Here is a 7,833-nt window from a genome sequence, read left to right as displayed (position 1 = left end):
ATCAGAAATACAATTTACTGAGCCTGGAAACTGAGAAGAAATATTTTTTCCTCTACGTAATGAGCCTGTAAACTCAGATGAAATATTTTTTCCTGTATGTTTTGAGACCGTAAACTCAGATTAATTTTTTTTTTCCTCTCACCAGTTCTTTGTACACATTTTTACCTGATCTTTGACCCTTCCCGGCACTGTGGGATGTCCCACGCGTGACTGCACAAGTGCCTGTGTGTGGGTAAAGGGCAGCACCAAGAGCACTCTTCCAGACACTCCAAATGCCCTGAGGGAACAGGGAGCCTCGGCCTCCCTTTGTTTCAGGGTTTTCTGCTGCTCCTGTCGGTTAACCATCACAAGTAATTAAGATCTGTAAGATAACGTGGGTCATACCTATGCTTCAGCAGGCTGCCAGGTACATTTCAAATCTCCTGTTCTCCTCCCACATAAATGCTTATGTAAAAAAAAAAAAAAAAAAAAAAAAGTGGTAGCTGCTGGGCAGACTCTTTTTTAAATTTTTTTTTTTCTTTATTAGCGTGTTCACAGTGGAGTGTCTTCACAACAGGAACATCAAACGAAGCTCCATAATTGCAAAGTTTGCAATAGGAATATTTCCTCTGCAGCTCGGACAGTCTATGTCACCCATGATTGCATGTCAGTAGGATTAGGGAAGTCCCAAATTCTGCTTTTTGGAGTTGCACAATGCACATTGTGTTCGATGACAGCAGATTTACGTGGGCAGCAGAGGGAACACGGGGTTGCACAGCCGTGGGGGTCATGTCTTGGTGACCAAGGTGAAGAATTCACCACTCTGCTCTCATACGGGATTAGGTTCAGCCATTCCCAGATCTTTCCTGTCTCAAATTACTGTTTTAATTTCGAATTTACTTCATGTCAATTCCTCATGGCTCGGTTCTGGCCTCCTTTTATCTTGTGCTGCTCTTCATGAAAATGCATTTAAAATAAAATCCCTGAATGGTTTGGGTTGGAAGAGACCTTAAACATCATCTCATTCCAACCCCTGCCAGGGGCAGGGACCCCTTCCACTATCCCAGGTTGCTCCAAGCCCCGTCCAGCCTGGCCTTGGACACTGCCAGGGATCCAGGGGCAGCCACAGCTTCGCTGGGCACCCTCTGCCAGGGCCTGCCCACCCTCACAGGGAAGGATTCCTTCCTAAATGTGAATGTCACTTGATGGAAAGCCCAGCCTGAGTAAGGTGATGCTTTTAGCAGGCATCTTCCCATTTGTAAAGTTCTTTTGGAAATATTCTTTATACTGTTTAGGAAGAAATTCTTCTCTTATTTTAGTACCTTTTTATCCCCCAACATTCCCAGCTGCCCGGGGCCTGCCCCATCCTCTCGGTGGTGGCCTGTGTGGATTTTGAATTCATGTCCCTCTCAGCTGCTTTCTTGGGCTGAAGTAGAGGCATGTTCATGCTGCCCACAGGCAAAATCAGTGTATTGTCTGCCTACACAAGCTTGAAATTGTTGAAGACAACCCCTGTTTTCCCTTGGATGATATCCCATCAGGAACAATGGAGCAAGCTCTCTTGTTGTTTACAGCTTAGCTACTGTATACAGGGCACAGACCCCAGAATCTGCCAATTTAGGGATAGTAAAGCTGAGCTTTAAGCATGCAAAAATAATCAGAGCTTCTTTGGTGAGTGTCTGCATATGATATAGAAGGTTATTAGGTCAGAGATCAAGATATACCCAAAGGGAAAGTTTCCATGACTCCTAAAGTCCCACTTTAATATCATTTATCCTGATTCTACCTGTGCCCTTCTGGTGCATGACCCTTCCAAATGGGCAGAAAACCGGACTCCTAAACAAATGCTGGACAGTATTTGCCCAAAGTAAATTCTGAGACAGATTTTTGCTGATACAGTCCCTGAGCAAAACCCTTGGCATGTGGTTTAGGCATCCAGTTAGACCTTCAGCAAGAGGGCTGCCTTGGTGTGAGCAGAGAGAGAGCCAGAATGCCCAGGAATGCACAAATTTCATTTCTCACCTGTAGAAATGGTTCACCTCTAGCTTTAAAACGCTTGATTTTGCCATGCTGGTTCAATGGCCAGAATAATAACAGATCCCAGTTAAAAATCAACAACTGTTCCAATTCCAGTAAGCAAGAAAGTGCTGAATATGCCTCAAATGTAAAATCAACAAAAATACAGTAACCTTTTTTTGCACACAACCCCCCCCCCCAAAAAAAAAAAAAAAAAAGCTCAAAGTCCTGTAAATAAGAGAAATTGCATCCAGTCAAATATTTGTTATGGAGAACCTCGACTCCATCCACAACCCTCCATGTCATTCGGCTTCCAGGCTTTATGTAAACACAAAAGCAACTCTAAACTTGGCTCCAAGGTTGATCATGTGTCTGGAAATTTGACACTGGTCTCAACTGCGAGTTTTGAAAGCTGTTTACTAGAAACATCTGGGCTCCACTTGCTCCGGGAGCTTAACCGAAAACTCCTTCTTATAGCTCCTTGGGCAAAACACTCGGTGCAAACTTTTCAGTTTGTTTCTTTTAGGTGCCCGAATTTTTCCATTTTGATTTAGGCAGCAAGTTTCCACTGGGTACTTTAGAGCACAGAATGCAAATGACTGGGGTACACAGAGCTGCTGGTTCCTGGAAACACTCTCTAAAGGGAGACAGACAAAGGATGTTTGGAGTTCTGCCGGGAAATTTGCTTTGGAGACTGAACACAAAGCTGTTTTAATACAGGAAAAAAGTCCCAAACACAGAATAATCTGTATGAGCTTGTACTACAGGATTTTGTAGACCAGGAATACAAAACCCTCTTTAGACAGACAAACTTTTTTTAAGTTGTGATACAGGATTTTTTCTCTCTGGAGTATTTTTACACACAGTCTAAACAAAATGCTGTAGGAGATTGCAATTCCCTAGTTTGCCCAGATTACTCTTCAATTTATTTTTATTTCTTTTACAAGCCTTGTAAAAATACACTTAGAGCCAAGAGAGTGAGGAAGAACAATGTTAATAACACAGCAATTCTGTCGGCATGGGCACAAGCAGGATCTGGTGAATTTACTTGGATGCATCACCCTTTTTTAAAACTAATTTCCAGACTGGCTCCATTATCTGTGAGGGAAAAGCTCCTTCCCTGCTTCCAAAGGCAGCCTGTGCCCCCGATGCACGGACAGGAGCTTTCACAACAGAGATTTGCCAAGCTGCAAAAGCCACAATAAGTTTGATGTTGACATTTCAGCACAGGCCACAATCCACAACATTTGCTCTACTGTCATGATCCTCCCATGGTGCCATCCACGCTTTTGCCCCCCCTTCTCAGATTTACAGTGTGTTAAAAACAAGGGGGTGGGGATCGTTCCTGTCCCCTGTTTCTGTTGTATTGAACTTTTACTTCAAATACTGTACAAAAATTGCAAATAGACCACCCATCTACAGTCAACAAGTACGGGGAAATTTCTCAATACACCACAAAAATCACCTCCTTCCTAGCGTGAAATCCCCTGGAAAACACTGGTGAGTGTTCAAGCCCTCATGGATCACCAGGCAGCTTTCAATTCTGGATGCACGGGTGAAATGTTGTTTTCTAAAGAGGTTTTACTTGGGAATCAAAGAGACAAACAGGTTTGTCCCCCCCTGAGGCCATCAGGTAATTTTGTGAGGATGCACAAAGGTGTTCCTTGGATTTAGTGCAGTTTGAGCAGACACTAAAACTCCCAGAGGAGGCTGCTTTTATACTCAGCCACCCAAAAAGGGACGAGCAGCAAACGCTTTCAAGCATGAGGAGAAGAAACAAGCTTTTACAAGGAGCTGGCAGTTAAAGGACATGCAGCAGCCTGATAAAACACCACAAAAACAAGCAGTGGCCCATGGCTGATCTCTGTCGGGCAGGATGGGCGGAGGGGCACCCCCAAACTGCTGAGCAGGTCTCTCCAGGAACTCATTTCATGGCTTATTCAGAGGAAGTGAAGGGATTAAATTGATGTAGAGGGATGTTCTCAGCAGAGGTGAGGCACAGGGAGAGGTTTCTCTGGGAAAAGCTGGTTCCTGCTGTGCTGTGTTGTGAAAACACCCCTGTGGTTCATGCAGAGGTGCAGCCACAACTCCACAGGTTCCACACCCCTGTCCACCTTTCCTGCTGGGTGTAACTTCCTCCTAAGCCACGCTCAGGCCTTTGGCATCAAGGTAAAAATACTGAAAAGCTGCTCAAGGGGCTCAAGTTGGGCCTAATCCTCTGTGTGCTGCTTGTGGAGCAGCCAGGCAGTGCTGAAGTGTGGAGTGTTGTCCCTGCAGAGTCACCTCTGGATGAGCTGGACACAACTCCTTCCTCAAGGTAGGGAAGCAACCCAGTGGTGCTTTCCCTGCACACTGAACAAACTGGGGGGGAGGGCACAGAGAGAGAAATAAAACAGGGAAAATTGTCTCTGTTGGGGCAAGAAGTGGCTGCGACACCCATAAATATGGGGACCACGATGAAGTCGTTGTGTTTGGCTCAGCAGATGTTGGGCCATGCCCACAGATATCAGTGTTCCAGCAGGCAATAAAGCAGTGACACAGAGGCCACCCAGTCGGTGGGACAGGGAGATAACAGGGAAGGCCAGCCACGGGAACCCCTCAGCAATCACATGTGGCTGTTTCAGATGCTCTGCTGGGCTGGGCAGAACCCTCAACCCCGGGCAGACCACCTTGGCTATCCGGGCTTGTGGTCAGTGTCCTGAGAAGATGCTCCCATGAAAAGCTGTGGAGGCAAAGCCCTCAGACTCCCCTCAGACAGCAGCCAGAGGAATGCTCTGCCTGGCCTAAGGAATCTTCCACCCAGTTGCTCTATGAGTAGCTTGCCCAGTCATGCATGACCACAAACCTGTCTAAATAGGCAGCGATGACCAAGACTGAAACTCAAATCAGGAACTTTCCGGTCTGACAAGTTAAAAAAAAAAAAGATTTCCACTCCACACTTACTTAGCACAGGCCAGGCCCTTCCTTGCCCGGTGTTTCGTGCTCTTGGTTCCTTCCAAAAGCCTCTGAGAAGGGACACAACCCACACCGGGCTCGGAGCAAGGCAGCTGAAATAATCCCACAGCCAAAAAGGGGAGACTGCATTCCTCACACAAACACCCTCACACCTCATTTGTCTCTTTTCCCTGTCTCCAGCCACCCCGCTGACCCCCTAGTGTGTCTCTGCAGGCAATGAACTTGGCAGAAAACAGCATTTTTGGCCAGTTTCTAGGGCTTGCCTGGCCACTGGATGGGTCTGAAAGCTCCAGAGTCACAAGGAGCTCAGTGACTTGAGGGCAAAGCGTGATCACAGAGAATTTGGCCAAGATGCCAAGACCCTGAGGAGCAGGGAGGATGTTCAGTCAGGCCCAGAAGGGAACAGTTCTCTGACAAAGCATTTCTCCAGTCAGGAGGTGCAGGTTGAGCAATGGGCTGACACCAGCTGAAACAACAGCCTGGGAGGGAGGAGCGGGATGCAAAACCACGAGGATATCTCTTGAGGTCAGCAAGGAAAACAGAGTTTCTTACTGGGAAGAAAAAAGAAGCCAGAATTGCAGCATTGTTACTTAACCCAGGAAACTTTGTTCAACCAAGACCAGCAGGCTCAGCATGACCACACAAAAAATGCTACCAGGCTTTTATTGGAATTCCTGAGTGCCTGCACGCCTGCCTCAGCCAGGTTTAACTAGCAGTGGACTCTGCCTGGAAAAGGTAATTCTGACTTTATTTCCTGCCTGTGTTTATTCTCATCTACTCTGGAGTCACCCAAGGCAATTCCCACTTTATTCCCTGCCCGTGTTTATTCTCAGGTACTCTGGAATCACCCAAGGCAATTCCCACTTTATTCCCTGCCCGTGTTTATTCTCAGGTACTCTGGAATCACCCAAGGCAATTCCCACTTCATTCCCTCGCTCTGTTTATTCTCATTTACTCTGCCCAAGGCAATTCCCACTTTATTCCCTGCCCGTGTTTATTCTCAGGTACTCTGGAGTCACCCAAGGCAATTCCCACTTTATTCCCCCCGTGTTTATTCTCAGGTACTCTGGAATCACCCAAGGCAATTCCCACTTTATTCCCCCCCTGTGTTTATTCTCAGGTACTCTGGAATCACCCAAGGCAATTCCCACTTTATTCCCCCCCTGTGTTTATTCTCATCTACTCTGGAGTCACCAGGCTGTACTTCCCTCCACATAAATATAAGCATTTCAAGAGGAACAGTGAGGTTGTCAGCCTGGGAAAGGAGAGAACATCCACTTCCAGACTTTTCTGCTGGAAATCCTTCTCCTTCAAATTGCCAGCCTTGCTGTGGTGAAAAATTTTGTCACCACAAAATTCCGCAGGTGGGAAGGGTTCAATCCCTTCTTGCTGTGTTCCAGAGGCCAGGAAAGCAGCTCAGTCCAGGAGCAGTTCCAAAACTTATTTCAACCTAAACTGCCCCAGAGTCACAGAACACAGCCACACACAGTGACAAGGATGGGAACACAGCTGGGAATTGCAGAGACTGGAAAAGGAGCAGGAAGGGGACTGAGAATCTGTGTTTTTACAGCCACATCTAGCGTGAGAGTGCACAGAAGAGGCCGAGGAATAGGAAGAGAAAGTGACACCACCATTACTTTAGATTGGCTGGAAACTTTCTCTTCTTGTTGCGGGTCCTTCAGAAGTGGCTTTTTCCAGAAGTAAAACTTTTTTCCAGACAGTTCTACCCCTTTCCCTGGATGACCCTCGGCCCTAACCAGACAGATGTCTCTGTTTCAGGCAGTTCCTGCATTCCTATCAGGTGCGAGGATCAGGATTGAGCAACAGCACCTCCAAAAGCAACCAAACCTCGAGGGTGAGGAATTGGGAAGTGAGTGGGATCTCTTCCCAACCATCACATGACTTTTATTCATGCTCCTCCTTGAGAATGAGGTAACATTCCATTTTCAGACAATGTGCTTTGCCTGATTATCTACAATAACCAGACTAAGATAATCCATTTTAAAAACATCCTTTTTTCACCTGCAAAAACTTGTGTTATACCATAAATCAGGGAATAAATGAAAGGTTAATTAGGCGTGATTTCAGTTCAGTTGCTCTGTGAGGGATGCTGTCCTTTACAGCTCTCTCCATGAAGATTCCGGGAACTTTGTTAACATTCCCACCGTGTTCCAGCACTAAGATTACGGTCAACAAGCAGCACACTGAGAGGCTGGTCACAACTCCCAGCACGCTTCCAAGTGACACTTCCACCTCACCTGCCTGCCTGAGGCTGCCTGGAAAGGGGGGAATCTTCCTGCTGTGTCCCATAGCTCCTCAGGCTCACTGTGATCTGGGAGGGGAAGGGAAAGGAAGGGGAGAGGGGAGGATAGCAACCAAGAGAAATAGAGATGCAAGGGAAAATCCCGGGCCTGGGCTGTCAGGAGACAGGCAGAGAGCTGGAAGAGGGGTGGAGGGAGAAAGGAAAGGCATCTGGAGCCATTTACCTTTTACAGCCTTTTCCAAGACAGGGAACATCAGAACAGGGAAGGGGAGGGAAAGGGAGGGAAGGGAGAAGGGAAGGGAGAAGGGAGAAGAGAAGAAGGGAGGAAGAGAGACTGAAGAAGAGGGAAGGGGAAAGGGAGAGGAGAAAAGGAAGGGAAGGGGAGAGGGAAGGAAACCCTCAGCAGCACGTCGCCCCGTTCCCAGCCACCAGACTCAGCACGGCCTCCCTCCAGGCAGCCTGGGCGAGGCCCGTGGTACCGGACGGCTGTGGAGCGGGGGGCAGCCGGGTTGTCCGCGGTTATCCCGGTTTATTCCGGTTTGTCCCGAGTTATCCCTGTTTGTCCCGGAGGGTCCCGGTCCGGCCGAGCCACGTGGGGGCGCCCGCCCTCGCGCCCCCGG

General features: G+C 47.6%; 1 protein-coding gene across 2 annotated transcripts in view; it reads left to right on the top strand.

The window, feature by feature from the left end:
- Positions 1 to 1,112: 1,112 nt before the first annotated feature.
- LOC103614725 (proto-oncogene Mas) overlaps positions 1,113 to 7,833 on the top strand; it is a 30,489-nt gene continuing 23,768 nt past the window's right edge. Inside the window, exons 1-2 of one of the 2 annotated variants that reach the window (XM_017732994.1) lie at positions 1,113 to 5,685; positions 6,730 to 6,882. The gene's annotated coding sequence lies outside the window, so the exon portion shown is untranslated. Of the gene's footprint in view, positions 5,686 to 5,948; positions 6,883 to 7,833 lie in introns of those variants that run through there. The other variant, XM_017732995.1, reaches the window with a different exon arrangement.

Source organism: Corvus brachyrhynchos, unplaced genomic scaffold (assembly GCF_000691975.1).
Source record: "Corvus brachyrhynchos isolate BGI_N302 unplaced genomic scaffold, ASM69197v1 scaffold315, whole genome shotgun sequence".
Lineage (NCBI taxonomy): Eukaryota > Metazoa > Chordata > Aves > Passeriformes > Corvidae > Corvus > Corvus brachyrhynchos.
Note: the sequence above shows the minus strand (reverse complement) of the source record. Positions and strands in the feature narration are given on the sequence as shown.